This window comes from Polistes dominula, unplaced genomic scaffold (assembly GCF_049000335.1).
Source record: "Polistes dominula isolate Pdom_NZ unplaced genomic scaffold, Pdom_raw_medaka contig_28, whole genome shotgun sequence".
NCBI lineage: Eukaryota > Metazoa > Arthropoda > Insecta > Hymenoptera > Vespidae > Polistes > Polistes dominula.
In genome coordinates this window covers 6,625,896-6,646,796 of record NW_028300879.1, presented here as the reverse complement: position 1 = coordinate 6,646,796, position 20,901 = coordinate 6,625,896, and the positions used below count along the sequence as shown (strand labels likewise).

Below are 20,901 nucleotides of genomic sequence, written 5' to 3'. Positions count from 1 at the left end.
GTTCTAATGTCGCCCGCATTTTCCGGTATTAATCACGTTTCTGATGATTCAGGAGCTTGTTACGCTTGTTACAGTCATTATTTCGACGGATAATTATCACCGAGAGAGAAAGAGAAAAAGAGAACATTCGTCGAAACCGTTCGTTTCTCTTTTCGTTAATTAAAAAAAAAAATAGATAAAAAAAGGTGGTGCAAATGAAAAAGTGAAAAAGAGAGAGAGAGAGAGAGAGAGATAAAAAGAATGATAAATAAAAGAGAAAAAAAGAGACAGATAGATATAAACAAAAAAAAGATAAATATAAGAGAAAGAGAGAGAGAGAGAGTGGAAAGATGAAATCCAAGCTCTCGAATCTTGTATCACCCCCATCCCACCCCCGTTGTCCTTTATCTATTGTCGTTACCTTTTAGTCCGTCGTAGAGACGTCTGTATCCGTCGTAGCGTTAGGATCGCGAGATAAAGCCACGACAAAGCCCGGACAAGTTGTTAGAGCTTCCGCACGAGACTCCAAGGTATATCCTCTTGAAAGTCGGTAATTAATCTTGGAACGTCGACTCGGTTTCCGTTTCGTGTAGCATCCTCTTCGTCGTCGTCATCCTCATCCTCCTTCTCTTCATCCACGTCATCTTCGTAGAATCATCACGACGTTTTTTTTTTCGGCTCAGCCAACCTTTCTATTCAATGTTCATAATCGATTCTTGATTACACGTACACATTTTCTTCTATTAAAATATTCAAAAGTTATATCTCGAGAGTGTAAAGAATATTTCTAACACATAAGCACGTAAAATATCGTTCCCAGAGTTTTTCGTATAAAAAAATTATTGATCGTGGTGGTGGTGGTGGTGGTGATGGTGGTCAGTCAGTAGTAGGTAGTGGGTTGACGCAAACGCGATGAGAAAAAAAATATACACACTGGATGGAAGAGAAATGAGAGAATAAAAGGAAAGAGAGGAGATATGCGTGAGTACCTACCTGCGTGAATGAATATATGGGGATGTATGCATGCGTGTATGATTATCCACAAGGAAGGGAAAAGTGAGGGAAAAAATGTATAAAAAGCTTTTGAAATCTAGTTTCAGAGTTAAACCACCTTCTTTTTTTTTCTTTTTCTTTTTCCACCTTTAATTAACTGACCAAACACGGTAGGACATTTTACGACGTTTATATCATTTACGAAGCCTCGAGTGGTACTACACTCTCCTGTAATATAATTTATATGACTATCACCATGTCACAAGCAAGTATCTCGGCGTCAAAGACGTTTACGAGTGTCAATCAAATAAGAAGAGTAAAGAAATAAAAAAATAAAATCGATATACACGCGGCGGCGGTTGATTTAAGTGAAAGAGGAAATATAAGGAATGAAAGTAAGTCAGTTTTATGAGTAAAAAGAATTTGCCATATAGCAAATCGGGAGGTAGAAGAGAGGGACCCGGTGCGTAATAGAGGTTGGCAGGAAGATTCGCAAAGTTCGTATAAGTTTGGCGCCTTGGAGAATTCAACGATCGCGAGACATACCCGGAAAATCTCTCGTATCTAGGTAGCTAGTGCTACGCTTCCCGTACGCGGAACAATAACAATTCCATTTAGCAAAGTTCGAATCGGGAAAGTCGAGAAGCGTGTAACTCGCGAACGTAGTTCTATGGACGCGTACGGTCCATAAGAAAACGACGAGGTAGCGACTGCTTTATCGCAGTTTCAGCTACCTCTACCAAGGAATATCTTTGCGAAAGCTTCTACCCCCAAAGCTCTCTTCCTATGAACTTTGCTCTTCGTACAACTCGTATTCTCCTTTGAGAATCTTAAAAGATTCATCTTATCAAAAAACAAAAAAACAAAAAAACAAAAAAACAAAAAAAAAACAAAAAAGAAAAAAATATGCATTTTTGTCTTTTAACGGTTCGAACGAATTATCTTGAAAGATAAAATTTTCTACCAAAAGTATAATACACCTGTGGACGAGAATACCTTGTGTATCTTTTTCGTTCAAAGTCTAAAAAGTGCACAGCAGATATCAGCGGTTCCCTTACGATTCTCGTATACAAGGACTATGCGGTACATTAGCCTAGAACCACGAAATTCTCTGAGATTTTCGCATACTTGGTTTGTGTGTGCGTGCGTGCTTGAACGTGTGTTCGAAATATTCCTTGTGTGCGACACGCGAAAACTTTTGAAATAAAAGTTTGTAGAATGTTTCCAGGATAGAAAACGGGTCGGCCGTTTCGGTTACAAAGTACACAGGTGGGTACATCTCAAGTCGAGAAAAACTTTCGTGTTATAAACGAGCTGCGTTTTCTTCTTTAGACGAGGACAATTCGTCGAATGATTTCATCCGCGAAAATTTTTCATATCAATCCCAAATTTCTTGTTCTTCTCTTATTATTATTATTATTATTATTATTATTATTATTATTATTATTCTTGTTATTTTCTTTCTCATACGATTGAGCTTTCGAAAAAAAAACCTTGAAAACTTCGTTAAACCGATGGGCACTTACGTATAATTCAATGGGCAAAAAACTTCCAAAACGATCTATCAAAGTAACGCTCCCATGGTTACCAATCAAAGAACGGATTCTTTCGTTTTTTTCAACAGTTATCTCAATTAGTATGATTATTCTGTGTTACCTTTGAACTTGATTGAAGAATTTCATTCAAATTTTTCTCTCTCCCTTTCTCTCTTTCTCTTTTTAGATATTTTTGGTTTCAATGGTTACAATTGTCAATTATCGTTTTTACGATATAGAGAGTTGGTCTTATAAAAAAAAAAATTAAAAAATTAAAATAAATCAGTAGATCCAATTTAGACGGTAATTTAAATATTCTTTGTGATTTTATTACGCAACGAGGTCAACCACCAACTCGCTGTAGTATTTGTCAGTGTACTTAATTGATAATAATAATAAAAATAATAATAATAATAAAAAGAAGAAGAAGAAAAATAATCTTCGAAACGCATTCACCTCTCGTTAAATCCTTCCAACGTAGCATTCATACTTTTATATATATCTTACTTTTACTTTACCTACTACATACCTAATATTAATTAAACGAAGTATGAAATAATCAAAGTTTGTCGTTAAAAATGAAAGAAAAAGAAAAATGTGTTAATTCTGTGCTATTATCAATTAGTCATATATTTAGCACATTAAAATAAATTTGATAGAGGAATATAAATTATATAACTATATCGTTTGTTCTTAACGATAATCCCGACAGATTTAGCGGCACACCGTTTGGCCTCAAACCAATCGTCAAAATGTAATTCATAGATAGATGAAATAAATTTGATCTCGTAAATATAATTATCTAGGCCACGTTATCTTCCGATGGTATCCAACCAAAATGAATTTAGCGTTTCTAAATAACAACTGCACATCACTACAATCTATCTAGCTATATTCAATATACACCGTACACACACACACACACACACACACATGTATATAGAACCGATATCGTTTGTATAAAGTATTGGCTGTACATGCGCGAGCGAGACAACGAAGAAGTAATTAAACTTTTTGGTTGGAAAGTAATATACCTCCTACATCGATGTCTATGGCACAAACACGATCATCGCATTTCCCTCCTAACGTAAAGCCTCGCCCGAGCCTAATCAGTATTCAGTTTAAGCGGCGTACCAGCCCATTTACGACGTACCTAAAGCTATCCTATTATTGGCGCTGAGATAATAACTATACGAAAATCCCAAGCTCCATTCTCGAGTGTTTCCTCGGGTTCTATCGCAAACGTGAACCTAACGGAAACTTATTTCTCGCACGAGTGAAATTCATAGCTAAAGCATTATCCGATGAATTGGAGTCAACCAATCTACGAGCTCGTCGATCGTTTCTCCTTAATTTCGACTAATGGTCCTTAAAAGAAGGATCGTTAAAACGTACGGCTCGATTGCCGTTGCCGTTCTCGTTAAATTCGCGAACAGAAAAAAAGGGACAAAAACAACGAAATAGGACAAGGCAAAAAAAGGATTGGAATAACTGGAAAATCCGTAAAATGGGTTTGGATTTTAAGTTAGCGAAAGGTTGCGTTGAAACGTAGAGGAGGGTGATTCGAGGAAGAGAACTAGATTACGTTCGTGTCCTCGCACCTTGTATTCTGACAAAGTTTACCTAATCATCGGTAAACGGTTTATCCCGCTTCGTCCACTATCCATCCGTTCGTCTCGCCTATCTTTCCCTAATGTTATCCCACTAGGATGTCGAGTGGAACAAGCTGGGAAAGGAATTTATTTCCCATGTGCACGGTGCCTGCAAGGGTAAGTTAATCGTACCGTAGAACCGGAGATCTCTCCTGTCCAAGTAAATATCCAATTCTGCGCCCAATTGCCCTTCAACTCTTCCTCAACTGCTCTGCTTGCTTCGCGTTGTCTACTTGCCAGTGGACACACACACACACACATACACACACACATATGACACAAGACCGGACACAGGATCTCTATAGTGTTCTTCCTTTGATCGTTATATTATAATCTCTCTTAAAACTAATTTACCTACGGTGACCCCCGTATACACGTAACATCGTACAGATTTTCCATCCGACCACTTATTTAAAGAATGCAATTATTATAGTAAAAACGACTTTGATACTAATAGCAAAAGTCATTTACAACTTTTTAACTTTATCAAATTCAAAAGGAAATAATTTTTTGCACCTGCATTCCCCTCTCGTGAACTTAAAATTATTCGTTGAATGCGTTATAGGAAAGTTAACGGTACTCTTTTTCTTTCTATCGAACGTGTATTATCAAAAGAAATCCGTGAAACGTATATTTGCGGGATTCGATTCCTTCTAAGAATAAAAGGGCAGTTTTTTTTGTATGAAAAAGCGAATCGAGGAAAGTTTCTAACGACTTTCTTTGCTATATGGTGGCACCTAGCTTAGGGTTGGTCAGGGATTGTTCGAGGCAATCGCGTCCTTTCGAGTTCACAGCCGAAACTCATTCGCCCCGAGCTAGAACGAAACGTGTTGAAAAATCTTTCTTCCTATCGACCCTTTTCCTTTAAGAACGATAACTCTAAATACGATTGCTCCTACCACATAGAAAAAGAGAGAGGGGAAACAGAATGGAATAAAAAGTAAGGAGAAACGGAAGCGTAGAAAAAGAGGTGCCCTTTAAAGTCTCGGCTGAAGGCTGAAGAAAACCGCGTTTCGCGAACAACGGATTGGTAAGAAAAAGAAGAAGAAGAAGAAGTTACGAAAGGGCCATTTCGAAGGCGTTACTTTGCCAACTCGTCGTCCCTGTCGAAAAAAGGAACGTCAACGCAAACAGAAAAGAAAAAAGAAAAGGAAAAAAAATAGTCTACGGTTACGCGTCGAAAGAAAAAGAAAATGAAAAAGAAAAAGAAAAAGAAAAAAGAATAAATAGAAGAAGAGGAAGAAGCAGAAAGAGTAGAAGAAGCAAAAGAAAAAGAGAAAGAGAATGCAATCGTTGCGGTAACCTGAAGAAGCTCGAAACTAATTTATAGTGCCACTTAAATATCCCTACTCGACCTGCATTTCACTTGTCGGTGTTAGTTTATACGGTGTGTGTATGTGTGTGTGTGTGTGTGTGTGTGCGCTGAAAGAAAGAGAAATAGTAAGAGACAATGCGAAGGTAGGTTGGTAGTCGGTTCTGCAAGAAGAGAGAAGAAAACTTAAGGACAGAAAAGGGAAACCAACTTGACGGAAGTTTAAGTTCTTTTGTAAACGGGACGCCCTTTAACTCCCACCCATTCTCCCTTTGCCACACCACCACACCACACCACACCACACCTCCCTTTATCACTTTCTCTCCATCTCTCCTTTCTCTTAACGAGCAAATGGCTTTTGAAATAGAAAGAGCAAGAAAGGTACGCCCAAGCAGAATGCTTGGTGGGTTGCAACTACCGACAAAAGAGTAGCAACGCAGGAGCCATCTAACTAATCGTTCTCTTCCGAAAACTTTTTATTCTTCAGTTTGATTTTAGCCCTTTTGTCTTTGTTTTTCTAACAAGTGCGTTTAAAGCGTTTATTTCTTACGACGAAAGTACGTAACCTCAAGAATAATGTCAAGACTTCACTCCTCCTATCATAGTTGCCTTTTAATTACGTGCCCATCGATTATAGGATACAGTTGAGAAAAATGTTGGGAGAAATAATAAAGGAGACGGGGTAAAGGACGAGGGACCGAGGACAAGGACGATATGGAAAATGAGAAAATAAATCGTCTCTCGTTTAAAGATAGCCAACTTCGCTTGACGTTTTACTGCCCTTTATAATGGCGTACTTTACAGTGTCTCAGCTGCCTCTAACGATTTTCAAAGGTATTCTCGAGCATGGGAGACGGAGTAGTATAGTGTTGCTTCTTTTCTTTTCTCTTTCTATCCTCTCGCTCTCGCTTATTCGCTCAAACGACAAAGCTGTCGTGGCAATTATCTCCAAACGCGTGCTATTACTTTGAGGCCAAAAGCAAACTCTCTCTGGTCTAGCACATTTACTCTCTCTCTCCTTCTCTCTCTCCCTCTCTCTCTCTCTCTCTCTCTTACCCATACTCTCTTCCTATTTCTAACGATAGATTCGAAGAACTTCCTTTCTCGACTATTTCGAGACCAATACCGCACGGGGTTAATTAATTACACCTTTCGAAGCTACAAAAGACGAGGACAATACGTGCCAACGTGATTTGTCTGTTTTCGACACAAATTCCTTTCTACGAATCTAACGCAAATTTACCCTCACCTCCTCTCACAGTCAACACGCTGCTTTTAAGCTTTAGTATATGTATATACACTTACCCATTCGAATTTAATTGTAAAACGAATTCTTATGCAACCGAATGAAAAAGAAAAAAGAAAATTTGATGACGATAAAAAATAAACAAAAAAAAAATATAAAAGGTCGAACGACGTAAATATCTAAAACTTTAAACAGAGGACATATTAAGCTTCCTATAGCAACAAGCAAAAGCACTTTCTCATGGGCCGACACTGTCGGTTCCATATAATGGATTTAGTGGTTGAACTTTTACCGAAGGAATACAAAGGCGATTCATCGAGTGTTTTAATCCACGTAGCACGCTCTAAATTTCATTCAAACCACCGGACGGATCGTAATGAAATTTTCACTAGACAGTGTTCCCGGAATACAAATAGAGAATACGGAGGAAAACTCAACTTCTTTGGGACGCTCAACTTCATTCTACCAAGTGTTGCGAGATAAATATCTTATATCGTCTGCGAACTAAATACGTGAAAGGTCATACACACACCTAACTAACGTAATTATATCAAATTAAGAAAAAAATAAAGTAAAGAAAGAAAGAAAGAAAAGTAAGAAAGATGTCGAGGAAGAGATAAAAAGAATTCGGTTAGATTTTTCTAAATTCTAGTAGAATAGACGATGTTCTCTCTCTCTCTCTCTCTCTCTCTCTCTCTCTCTCTCTTTCGTATTAAGCCGAGTCGGTACGATGTCGTAACTTCCGTTTTCCCCGTTCTACGAACAATGATCGCGAATAAATTATATCCCATGCGAGCCCCGGAACGGGACGGAAGCTGTCCCGAAATGTAGATAAATTTTCCTAGCGTATTAATACTTTCTGCACAATCGGAAGCTCATCTTGCTCTTGGTGCTCTCGCAAAATAGAGTTCCGTTGATAGATTGCCACTCCGGGAGTGAAAATTGCCTTGAAATTGAAGCGTCCACTTGGTAAGAAGAAGGATAGCTGGTACGTGAATGTTACACACCTCCTTTCTATCTTCTAACCTCTTTCTACAGACATACACACAACAGCAGACAGACACACACTCGTACGAGTGATTCTCCATCTTGGTCAGTTTATATGACATACAACGTAACACACATACATACACACAAATTGCATCGTAAAAGATTCTTCTTTTAAAGGCTATTGCATTTGGATAGGGTATTTGGATATCCTATGAGAAAGCAAAACGTCGACAGGGAATATAGTTGAGAGAAAAAGAGAGGTCGATGAACGAGTCGAATAGAGGACACATTGGAAGTATCGATCTTTTAAAGTTTAACTCTTTATTTGTCTTTGACTAGAGAAGCAACTCGGAATTACTCGGGAAAAGAAAGAGAGAAAATAAAAAAAAGAAACAAAAAAAGGGGGATGAAGGACTAATAAAAATGATCGTTCCGCAGTGCTTACCGTCAAAGGGGATCGAAACGGCTAACTTTGGAAATGTCGAAAGAAAGGAAAGTCGGTAGCAAAGGGTAGAAAAAGAGAGGTAATCGTGCTGACCCGAAGCCGGGCAAATGGCTCGCGTGCGGATCATCGATTTTCAGCACCTCCGTTGGTGGTGGTGGTGATGGTGGTGCTGGTGGTGGTGGTGGGTGCTGCTGCTGCTGCTGCCGCCACTGCCGGCGTTTGACGGGCCGGGAGAGAAGGAACAAGGGCCTGTCGACTGGGGATGATAGTGTCCTTTTGCAAATTCTATCAGCATTGCGGAGAAACCGAGAGACCGACCGATGGGCTAGCTGAGTTTCCTCTCGTTTCGATCGACTTTGACGCAGGCGCGTTAAATTAATAGGAAAACGGGATTATATCTTCCCCTTTTACGGGGGAAACGCGCGAAAGTTATATCACTGTTAACGATACCATTATTAACGTAGGTCATGGACATATAAACGTTGGCTGGTTCACTCGTTGATGGAGAGAGAGAGAGAGAGAGAGAGAGAGTGTACCGATTCATCGGATAGTGGTTTTGTTCGATTGCGTCAGCATCGTTAAACCGTTCGTCCGTTCGATGTGGCTTTGATCGACGTGAAGCATACGCAACGCTACCCTTTTCTCCACCATTCACTCCCCTCAAACTCCCATCCTTACTCGTCGCTAATTGCTAACAATAAATATTTCATTGATCAAATCTCTCTACTCGGTTAACAGTTATTAGAGAAATCCGTGCGAAAAGTTAAACTTAATTTACAAAACCGCGTAACAAATTCTGTCGTAACTCTGACGCAATTTCCAAATGAATAAAACAACAACAACAACAACAACAACAACAACAATAACAACAATTCGTCCACGTTTTTCTTAAATTCGTTGATTACTGACAATAAATATACTTTCATAGATCAATTAATCATTTTTTCAGCTTGGATAAACTGTTTGTTCGAGTAGAAAGTAGCGCGAAAACTGTAAGTTTTGAAGTTTTGAAACGACGAAAAACGTAGCACCTTCATTTCCCGGATACGTTCAATTCCGCACAGTGATTTAGGAAATATGAGAGGAAGTTTGCGCCTTCGGCTTCTTTGGAGCGAGGCCAAAGTCAAAAAGCATTCACTCCGCCTGAAGCGGTACACATTTTTCACGGCCGTATACGTGCAGTCTTCTCTTCTCGCATAAGCTAGATATCCTATATTTCTTTACATATATATATATATATATATAATGCATAGATATATTCTTGTACATACTTACATACTAGCTATGGGAAAGATGGTGGAGAAAAAAGAATGAAGATAGAAAGAAGATAAAGAGAAAAGGGTGCATGAGAGTTGATGGTAGGGAAGAGGGGGTGAGTGGCAAAGATATCAAACGAACGAAAAACCAAAGAGAGAGATAGAGAGTTTAGTTCTTTTTCCTACTCCGCCTCCTCCTCCTCCTCATTCGTAGGAAAATTTTCTCCTGGTTTTCCGATATGCATCCGGCCAGACATCGTATTCCGAATCTACGAAAAAGCTTTCTTACGTAGCGTTCTTCTTTCTTTCTTTCTCTCTCTCTCTCTCTCTCTCTCTCTTCTCTCTAAAAAGCTTGATCGCACCGCGTCGATGCGAGAGCATCTTCTTCTGCTTTCGGATTTCAAATCGGAATTCCGCTCGAATGAACAGTTTCGTCGCCGTCGCCGTCGTCTTCGTCGTCGTCGTCGTCGTCGTCGTCTCCGCAAGGACGATCGAACGAAAAAAGGAAAGTAAGAATGATAAAGATAGTGGGTGGTGGGTGTGAGGCACTCATCGATCAAACCTGCTAAAAGTAAAGAATAAAAATATTAAGAAAGAGAAGGGAGTGAGAAAGGAAGGATTGCTTGCGCGATTCCTTTTCGAAAATCGTCGACGAGGACGACTAGGTGGAAGAAAAAAAAGAAAAGGGAAAAAGTACCTAGTCACGTTCGTTTAAAAATGAAATATGAAACGGAGAGAATCTTTTTTTTTTTTATTTTTTTTTTTTTGATTTTGCAAAAATGTTCTGCTCTAGTACGTTACTATCTATAACGAAAAGAACTAACGCACGAAACTCTTTTGTAGACGTTGTAAACGATGTTAAACCACGTTGGTATTAGTGGTCCCCCTTACTCGTTATTTAAATGCTTACGTTGTTTTTTTTTTATTCTCTTCTTTTTATACTTTTGATGCACAATTTTTTACTTCTCTTCTCATCTCTTTTTTTATTTTTTTGTTGCTTAAACTAGATTGGAAATTTTAACGTAACACGACAACGAAATCGTTAAATCCAATCGTATAATATTTAATATTACGTACTACGAATGTTAAAGCAGATATAGTACCAGTATCTCGAAGAAAAGTAGTATCTTTTTCGAATAACATTTTGTATTAAAATCTTCGATGAGTATCTTTCGAAGAAAAATATCTTCTTGAAATATTAATCGAGTGTATGTTTAAAGTTTCATTCGAATAAAAATAATAGAAACAAGATTTCGTAAACGTACTGAAGTATGCACCCATTAGCGCGATAGTACTTGCATTATATAATCTAGATTGAAATAGATTGCAAGTAATACCGACCCAGATCTCACCACACAGAGGAGTTTGCTATATTCGAAGATTCACGTACTTAGATAACATACTTACTCATTAGTCGCGTCTAATGAACCCCCATTGATCCAATCGACTTTATCCTATGTAATAATAAACTCTCGCTAGGTTATTAAATTAATCTCGATAAAAATAGAATAAAAAGAAAAAACATGTTCCATATTAAAATAGATAAGAGGTAAATAGTTATATTCTTGGGAAGAAAAAATAAAACGCGAATCGATACTCATGAAAAATATGTGGTGGTGTGGTGGTGGTGGTGTACAAAAATATAACATAAAAGTGTTGTCAAACTTTATACGGGAAAAAAAACATAGTCCATCAAATTCAGTTTTCTAGGGTCTGCCTGCGGACTGAGAATGTAAAAAAGGGAGGTTAAGGAAAAAGAAAAAAAAAAAGGAAGATTTTAGCAAGCAAGAAAAATGTTACGGAAAGGTTAAGAAAGAGCAAAGACTCTTGATCCTTGGGTAGCTTAGGTGGTTAAAGCACCGCATGCGAAATGCGAGGACCTACTAGCTTTGAATCTTGGCCCATCCAGGGAATCCATTTATTTTCTACCCCAGTTACAAAAACAAGGTCGTTTACGTCGTTTCAACGCTTCAAAGCGTTTCGACGAATCCATAGCTCCTCCATCTCCTCCTCCTCCTCCTCATCCTCATCCTCCTTCAATCGTACAATTTTCTTGGCCACGTGTTCAAGACCATTCTCTATTTAGAAATTTCTTTTTCTACCCTTTAGAGAATTTCAACGCTCCGATGAGTTTTTCTTTAGTTCTCGGTCTATGAATTCCTCGAAAATACGGAAAGCAGCATTCTTATTCTTTTTCTTGTTTTTTAAAAGCAAATATCTACACGTCGAAGAATAGAAAAAGCTTCCGGACAAATATTCGACAGGACTAGGCTGGCTTTCATCCCGATTCAATGGGCGCGGCTTTGAAGAGACGGAATTCGATCGGCACGCCTTGATGCTCGTAATCCGACGCGGATATTCGTTTAAAACTTTCTTGCATACCAGCTCGAACCGAAACTTTCTTAGAGTTTATAGAGGAAATTGGCAGAAAGGTCGGTTCATCGCGCACGCTCTTTAAGAGAAAGAGAGACAGAGAGAGAAGATAAAACGAGCTTGCGCACGTTAAACAGGAATAATCGGCAAAACAAATTCGGTACAAACTCGGACCAGATTTTCTGTCAGGATCATTCGTATTCGTAACGCGTCGTACGTTTCGATTGCACGATATCATAAATGTCAAAAATTATACCTGTATCTGGGTTATTTGAATCGAAACGTATCGGCTACGAAAATGCATCTGTAATTTCAGTTTACGGATCGTTAATTTATATTCCGTGAGAACGTTATGCAAACGATTAAACAGTGTGAAACAATCGAAAATATTTTCTTTTACATTGAAATTTCTATCCCCCGCCACCCCCACACCTCATTCCCTCTCTCTCTCTCTCTCTCTCTCTCTCTCTCTCGCTCACTTATTTTCTCATTTTCTCTGTTTATGCGTGTACCACCACATACTAAACTTTTACATTACTAGAAATCGATCCCTTCCATTCTACCATTACGTTTCGTCATAGCTTCATAATACGGTTTCTATTATTGTCGATAATTGGCTTATTTATTAGCGGTAATTAAGTTGAGCCGCAACCATCATTGCGCTGAACGACGCGGTTTCTCTATTATTTTAGCGCAATAACGAGATTTGTGGTCTTCCCTCTCTTTCTCTTTCTCTCTCTCTCTCTCTCTCTCTCTCTCTCTCTCTCTAATTTTCTCATTTTTGTTAGAGAAAAGAGAGAACGAGGAAGGAGAATCAAAAAAAAAATCGGTAACATGATCGATGTGTGCTTATCAACCCCTTCTGCGTGAGTGACGTAAAACGCGAACGTATTAAAACATATATATCCACGATGGAAAATAAATGCAACGAGTAATTAACGTTATATAGAACAAAAGAAATACCTTTTGGAAATTCAATCGAAGGGTTATATTATTATGTCGATCGGAATTTCGAGCGGTACGGGAAAAGGGTGGTGGGATAGGATTATACGATGAAAAAAAAAAGGTACAACTAGCCAATAGGAGAATAAAAAAAAGGCAGATTCGTTCAATTCGAAACATTGTTTTCGACATTGTATTCGCATTAATTCAATTCTATTTTCTTCTTATATATATATATATATAGAAAACGTTTGATAAATCCAATAGAGCAAATGCTAAGGTGGTACTAAAGTAGCTCATATTTTTTGTCTTCTTCTTCTTTTTATTATTCTCTCTTCGAATTTTCTCTGCAAACGACATTTGTGTGTGTATGTGTAAAAGGAGATGGGAGAGGTTGAGGGAGTGAGCTGGGGGTGGAGGGGTTTCTCTTGGTCGTTGACTTTCTCTAGCCGATGCTCGTCGTTTTAGCAAAGCATTCTACGAAACAAAATATCTCGGTAGCTTGCGTTGGGCCGTGTTGCCATCCGTATATAGGAACGGCACCCCCGTGTGGATCGATAACCGGCGCATGGCCGCAGGGAACCCACCACCAAAGTAAAACGCGCCACCGAAAAACTTCTCTCACTCTATCTATCTCCCTCTATCTCACACACATACACATACTCTATCCATATATATATATGTATAGTTTTCCTACTCTCTGGCATTCGTGGTCATCGTGGAAAGACGAAAGTTTTGAGAGGGGTAAAGGGTTGGAAAGGGGAGAGAGGGGTCAAAACACGTTGCAAGATCATTCCGACACTCGTACCAGATCGTGTCACGTCTGTCAACTACTACTAACACTACTATGCACTATATTGCCCGAGCCATACTTGTTATGTTTTGATGTTTCTCTCTCGGAGGCACTTTACCAACGTCAGACAGTTCTCTTTCTATCTCTCTCTCTCTCACACACAAAACCCCCTACGATCGATATTATGTATTCTCTCTTCTTAACTCGACTAAGTTTTTCCTACTAACAGAGAGAATATAAGCCTCCTCACCCTTCTAAAGATTACGATAATGCTACTAGACGTAGAGAGAGAGAGAGAGAGAGAGAGAGAGAGAGAGAGAGAGAGAGAGATAATTACAAAATCTGACGTTTTATAAATTACGCTAGTATGGAACTAACTAAGTGGAGTAAGAAATTGTTTAGAAAAAAATAAGAAGAACATTTTCTTAGATCGTGAAAGTTTCTTAAACGATATCGTAACGTAAAATGAGAGTGAGTTTCTTGATCGAGAATAAATGTTTCTTCCTATTTCTTTTTCTTTATTTCTTGTTCTCTCTTTTGTTTCTTTTTCTTTCTCTTCTTACCGAATAGAGTTTTGCTAGGAAAACTCATGCGTTAGCCCGGTTGTTTCCTTTTCTTTCGTTTCATTTCATTTCATTTTATTTCATTTTATTTCGTTTCATTTCGTACAGTTTCGTTCTTTAGATTGTGACGTTTATAACGTCGAAAGAAGCGAAAATTCATTGGATTACTCTGGTATCCCGTCTACATATTCATTCATGTTCAAACTCATACAAGTTTATATCGCAAAGCCCCCGAAGTACGTCTTTATGATAGATAAACATGATTTCGTTGTAAAATTATACGTATATACATATATACATATATATATATATGAAAAAATTTTGTTCAGTCATACAATGAGTTTTAACCTTACGTAAATATGTACATATATATTATATATGTATATATATATAGAGAGAGAGAGAGAGATGCATACATAAATGCATGAATACGAGAATGCATAGATGGTAGCGTACATTTCGACTAAAGTAATAAACATTGTACGAAAAATCTGGGAAACAAATTAATACAGTTAATATTGTTAAAAATTAAATAGCTACGCGTAGGTATTAACGTTTTTATAAAAAAAACGCGAGAATATACACGTAATATTCGCAGCGTAAAGCAAAAGGTTAAAAGTGTTTTTCTTTCAGTGAGGAAAAAGGTATAAAAAAAAAATAAAAAAAAAGAAGAAGAAGAAATGAGAAAAAATAGAAACGAAATCTCTTGTAAATAATTGAAAGAAAATGCGAACGAACAAAATGTAATACCAGAAGAGAAACATAAAACGACAAATCGTTCTCTGTTAGATTCTAACTGAAATTCATTGTAAAACCAAAAAAAATTGAAAAAAAAAAGAATTTAATATAAAAAAAATGGAAATTAAATTTAAAGGAAAAGAGTTTTTAAATGTTCATTACTTTTTTGTCGCTAAAATGAAAAGGAAAATGAATAAAATTTTGACAATCCTATTTCGATTGCGGATAGTATGCCGGATTAAATGAAACTGGCATATTTGACCTCGTGCGCCGTTTGGTATTTCAAACGACGGCACGTCAAGTTACGACAAACCATTCCGAAAATTTGCCGAATGTCGACAAGATCTTTCTGCGCGTACAACGCTCGTACAACGTTAAATTATTCTCTCTCTCTCTCTCTCTCTCTCTTTCTCGTGATTCTTCGCGACGTTACTTTCTTCAAATAAAAATATGAATTTCAATATCAAAAGATATATATTTTTTTATACCACGAAAATATTAGCAGAGTTTGTCAAACTCGTACATCGTAAAACTGCTCTTATAGGCAATAATCTGAATGAAAAATAAAAAGATAAATTGAGTCAATCGTTTATCACAAAGTTTGTATTACAATTATGTACGATAAAACAATTTTTCACTATGAAAAATATGAACCAGTCAGAAAATATATGAGAAACATTATAAGAGGATTGCTTAATCAAAAAATTAATTTTTTTTTCCTATGCTTACATAAAGCAAGATTTATTTATGATCCATCGATAGTTCGAACTGTCAATAAAGATTTATTTGAATGAAACTAACTCGATATTTGTGAACAAGGTGTTTTCTTCTTTTTCTTGAAGAAGAAAAAAAAAACATAAGAATCGTTTTGAACGTTAAAAAATAAAACGCAACGATCGATAATCGTCGTGTAACTTGCTGAAGGATGAACGAGGAAAAAAAATAGGAAGGAAAGAATTTCAAGAAATTTTGTCGAAACTTTTGAAATGATCTCATTTGCCGTCTTCCCTCTCCCTACCTTCAGCCGACCCCCATAAGCGTACCTACAACTCCAAGCTGATAATTTGATGACTTTAAACTTTAGCAGAAAAACTTTTTAACGAGTTACTTTAAAGAATCGAGCTTTCCTTTTCCTTTTCATTTTTTTTCATTTTTTTTTTTACCCATGAAAGAGAGAGAGAGAGAAATTCCCGATATCATGAAAAATCAACTTATTCTACGAACCAGTGATCAATCTAATAATAAAATCGTTAAACAATTTTGATCATTTTGAACGGAGATCTTGAAAGTGTTAGGAAAATCTTGAGTACGAAAAAAAAAAGAAAGAAAAAAGAAAGAAAAAAGAAAGGTAATCCCAAGTAAAGTATCTATCACCTGTTGGTTGTTTCATTCCCGATGATCCTTTAGTTCGTTTGTTCGTTCGTTCACCATGAAAGTAGTAAGAACAATGAGACGAATATTTTCAATCTGAAGAAAATTCTCACGTACATACATAAAGTCAGTAAGTCAATCAAACTGACAAACAGATAGTCACGACTCATGGTTACGATCAATGAAAACTTTTACCACCTTTTTCTCATCCTGTTCTTTCACATTTTGCAATCGGGACTCGTTAGCGGTAGACGTAACAGACCAAAAACAAATATTCTCCACGTTTCTACGTGAAAGGATTGTTCTCATTCGCACCTGTTGGTCACGTTCATTTCAATCGACAAAATTTTATCAATGACCAACCAATTCATAGAATACCCTTCGATAATTATTTTATCTCGTATTAAGCCTTTGCATTCGAGAGATTATTCAATGTAATTAATAATATTATCATTTGGAATAATTAGATAATATTTGACAAAACAAAGGTGTGAAATTCAGGAAACCATCAACCTCCACCCTGTGATTTTGACAAATCCTTTAATCATAATAATACATTTTGAAATTTATTCGACAAAAAGCAAACGAGTGGTGGAGTACACTCGTTGTGAACGAATTCATAAAGATTCGAGGACACAATGCTGCTATAGGAAAGAGGACTCCGTTTATGTAGGCAAAAGAAGTTTATCATAGCACCTGTTGGTCGATGTTGGAATTATTGGCAGATCTATGATATTCCCTGTCGACCGTTTCTATACCCCCTTTTCTACAGACCCATCTTCAATGACCGTTGTCTAGTCGTATCAGAGGCAATGGCCTTATCTCAATAGTCGAAAGCGAACTCTCGAGAATAAAAATGAACCCACAAAAAAGAGAAAAAAAAGGAAAAGAATAAGCCACAAGTTCAGTGTCCTCCTCTTTCTCCTCCTATTCACAATCCCCCTTTGGAGAATTTCTATTAACGTCGAACTCGGGCGGCCGTGGCCACGATGAGGCCGTAAAGAAGATGAAAAAAATAAATAAAATTGAAAAACAATGGAGAGAAGAAGTAGAAGGAAAAAAAATAATAATAATAATAATAATATGAAATCCCGTTGTTTTCTCAGCACCTGTTGTTCGTCGTTGACTCTTTGTGTCACATTTTTCATCCCATCCAAGATAATTCCCTGACCTCGAAGCATTATCTTTTCTTTATACTCGAACACAAACCTCAACTCTTCTTCGTCTTTTTATTTTTTCTCTTATTTCGTTCGTCGACACGAAATGTTCTTAAGGTTCCGCGAAAATCGTAAGAAGAACTCTAACTGATGGCACCTGTTGAACTCTGAACGATACGTTCGATGAATTATTCCCGCTTTTCCTAGTTCGTGTCGTTTCACTACTACGATGGATTTTCAACCTCATTCTTATTGATGGTAGAAATTTGAAGTTTAAGATCTTAACGTGTCACGTTATCGTGTATTCTTTATATCGAACGAGTTTGTACAAAAAGAAGGGTGATGGAAGTGTTATTAATACTTTGACTATGAATTCCCTCCCTATAAGGGGAATACCTGAATTCAAAGAGATTTCTCAGAAACGAAATTATATGCTATTTTATAGATTATAAATGACTCTTTGTGAAAGTGCATCGCAATTAAAAGGGTTAATCAAATCGATTCGAAACAATAGAATGAAAAGAATTTTATCTGAGAAATCAATTTGAAAACATTGTAGAGAAATGAATACACTTTCGAAGCAATTTTGTCCTATTCTTTTCTTCGATGCACATAGACACACGTACGAGTAAACATATACTACGTATTAAACACGAATAAGAATGTATATACGGTCTGGTTAAATATGTATAGTAAATGGAAAGAAAAAAAGAAAAGAAAAAAAAGTAATGGAAACGATTCGTTCGATGTCTTTGAAAAGAGAGACGATTTATCGCAATCGAGACACCATTTTCTGCATCCGCGAATCCTTTTACTAATCCAACTTAACTTCGAATCGGTTTTCTCACGTGACGCGTCATTCACGCTGAGAAATGGATATGCACGTGTAGAGGAATCGCTTGTTCAAACGAAAATGAGAACCCTTTAACGAAGGTACTTTACCACGCGTTCGTGTAATGAGACCAAAAGTCAAATTTGAAGACATTTCAACTTGTTCTATCAAGATCTCTCCTAAATTCTAACGAAAATACTACATTTTAAGCTATCGAATCCTCATTTTCTAATATACGTTAAATCGTCCAATTCCACTTGGCTTACAATTAGATTCCACTTTTGCGCGAGCGTGTGTCTGTGTGTGTATGCATTTATTCGTAGTGCAACTGTGAGCTGACTCCCAAAGCAATTTAATGTTTACGATCACAGAAGAGAGAAATTTACGAGTAATTGCATACATCGAAATATCTTTCCATCTTCCCAACGATGAAAATCCTCTAACCTAAATTTAACATCGTATACAGTATACTTACCTAACTTCGAATTATTCGTTCGAGTACGCGCGATGATTGTTTCAACTGTAAACAATGAAACGTTTCTCGTTTAAACTCCCAATGCTAGGCGATTAAATATCATTGATAAAGTTTTAAATGGTAATAAAGCCACTAGACAACTTTTAATGAATCTACATTTTTGTGTAGAAAACCAAACTAAATGAACAAAAAGTCAATGTTTATCGAGTGATTTTTTGTTCAGTTAAAAATTATGTCGAAGCAAGAATTAAAAAGGAACTAACGAATGATCATCGGATAATCGTTAAAGAGAAAATGAGGGGCTGCGTAGGCCGAGATAAGTCAAGAAGGTTCTCTAATCCTAGATTCTCTGGCTGCTCTCAAACAAATCCTGCTAACTTCTCTACAATGAGATTGTCCTTAAGCAAGTAATAGTATAATAGGAGAGAATTACTCGACATCGGCAAAATCTTAACCGCAAGAAAAGACAAAAAATATCTAAGCTAACTCTCCCTCTCTTTTTCTTGATAACGCTAGGTAAATTGTTAAGGGTTGCAAAAAGAAAAAGGATATCTTTTTAATTTTAGGGTATTGTAAATTCTAAAGCAATTATTCAATAAGATCTCTCGGATATATCAAAAGGCCCTAGTGAAATGTGAGGCTCGAGAAGATGAGGAAATACGTTCTCGAGGGATGAAAGAGATAGGGTCGGTGGGTAGCGTGCAATCTTGCCAGTTATAACCACCTACACGTCCTCGTTCTCATCGATCGGCCTGAACGAAACCTTCCCCGGTAAGCCGTGCTATCCTCTTCGAGCCACCTGCCAGACACAACCACCACCTTTACCCTCCCTGACGGGGGTTGCTTTGCTACTTGTTCAACTGGTGCTCGACTCGGTTGGTCCCTCGTCTGTGAAGCTACCCGACCACATTTCATTTTTTTTTGTATTTTATTTTTTTACTTTCGGCACGTTTCCCTCCACCTCCACCGATTCTTTATAATTCGTGTTCTGTACCTCTTTCCTCTTCTCTTCCCCACGTCACGGAGTCTGACACCGACAGGATTCGAACGAAGGCTGAGTGGAATTCGCTTCTTCATCTCTGATATTCTTTCACCGCCCACGGAATTATTACTCGCACGTCAACGGTAAATTGAATGCAAGTATTCGAAGAAAGAAAAACGAAAGAGAGAGGGAGAGAAGAGAAGGAAATCGAGGAGGGTGAAGAAGAAGTAGAAGGGTAGAAATGATGGAAGGGTAGAAATGAGACGTGACTGGAGAATCGCCGACGCGTTATCTCCTCCCGCACGAGAGAAAACGCAGAACTTAATGGGTTTTGCCTTCTCTACCTAGAGAAAGACGACTGAAAGAGAGTGAAGGGGGAATAGAAATGGAGAACGAAAGGAAGGCAGGAAGGAAAAGAAAAGGAAAGAAAAAGGAGAGAGAGAGAGAGAGAGAACACCAGAACGTCAACGAGGGAAAGAAGAAAAAATTTGAAAAAAAAAAGAAAAAAATAAAGGGAAAAGATAGCAGCACCCTCACCCTCCTTGCGAAGAGTCCACCACCGTGATTTTTATCGCGATACGTGACCCGAACGTGCTACGTTATTTTAGAAATTCGTTCGTAGGAGTTCACACTGGAAATTACGTTTGTGTCGAATTAAAGTTGCTGTTGCTGGTGCTGCTGCTGCTGCTGCTGCTGCTGCTGCTGCTACTGTTCGTTCTTTTCCTACATACATTGTACTCATCCCTTCGGAGTGACTTTACCCTCCCTCATCCTACGTGAAAACGTCGAGGCGACACAAAATGAGAAAGAAAGGATGGCAGCAGAACCACATATGCGGACTTTTAAATTGGACAGAGACGCTTCATCTCGAGTAACGAAATAACGTCGGACATCCCAGAGAAGGACGTGCCAGAAAACAGCTTTCCAAAGCTTTTCTTTCACAATGAGCTTGATCTTGAAAAAGCAACCATCGTCGTCGTCTTCGTCGTCGTAAACGAAAACGGATAATAGACTTTACTTCGTACAAGGGCTAGGCTTAAGAACCCTACCTCAACTCTCCCCATCGCCTTTTGAATCCCCTGCGAAGAAAAGAAGAAACTTCTTCGATGAGCTACCAAGTGTTTGGACAATGTTAGAATTTGTAGATACTTTTAGAGTAAGCGGGAGAGTGCGGGCAAAGGGGAAGAGGGAAAGAATGCAATTATCTCGCCTATTTCTTAACGTTCTTTTACGTCTGGAATTCTTTCCCTTCTTTTCTTTTTCTTTT

The 20,901-nt window shown here is 37.7% G+C and overlaps 1 protein-coding gene and 1 long non-coding RNA gene across 2 annotated transcripts in view; one reads left to right on the top strand and one right to left on the bottom strand.

Annotated features, from left to right (window-relative positions):
* LOC149033670 (uncharacterized) overlaps positions 1-13,838 on the bottom strand; it is a 40,413-nt gene extending 26,575 nt beyond the window's left edge. The window contains exon 1 of the long non-coding RNA XR_016176476.1: positions 401-13,838. This is a non-coding gene — a long non-coding RNA (uncharacterized LOC149033670). The remainder of the gene's footprint in view (positions 1-400) is intronic.
* Positions 1-20,901, top strand: part of LOC107068781 (neural cell adhesion molecule 2) — a 106,685-nt gene that overhangs the window by 33,059 nt on the left and 52,725 nt on the right. The window lies entirely within an intron of this gene.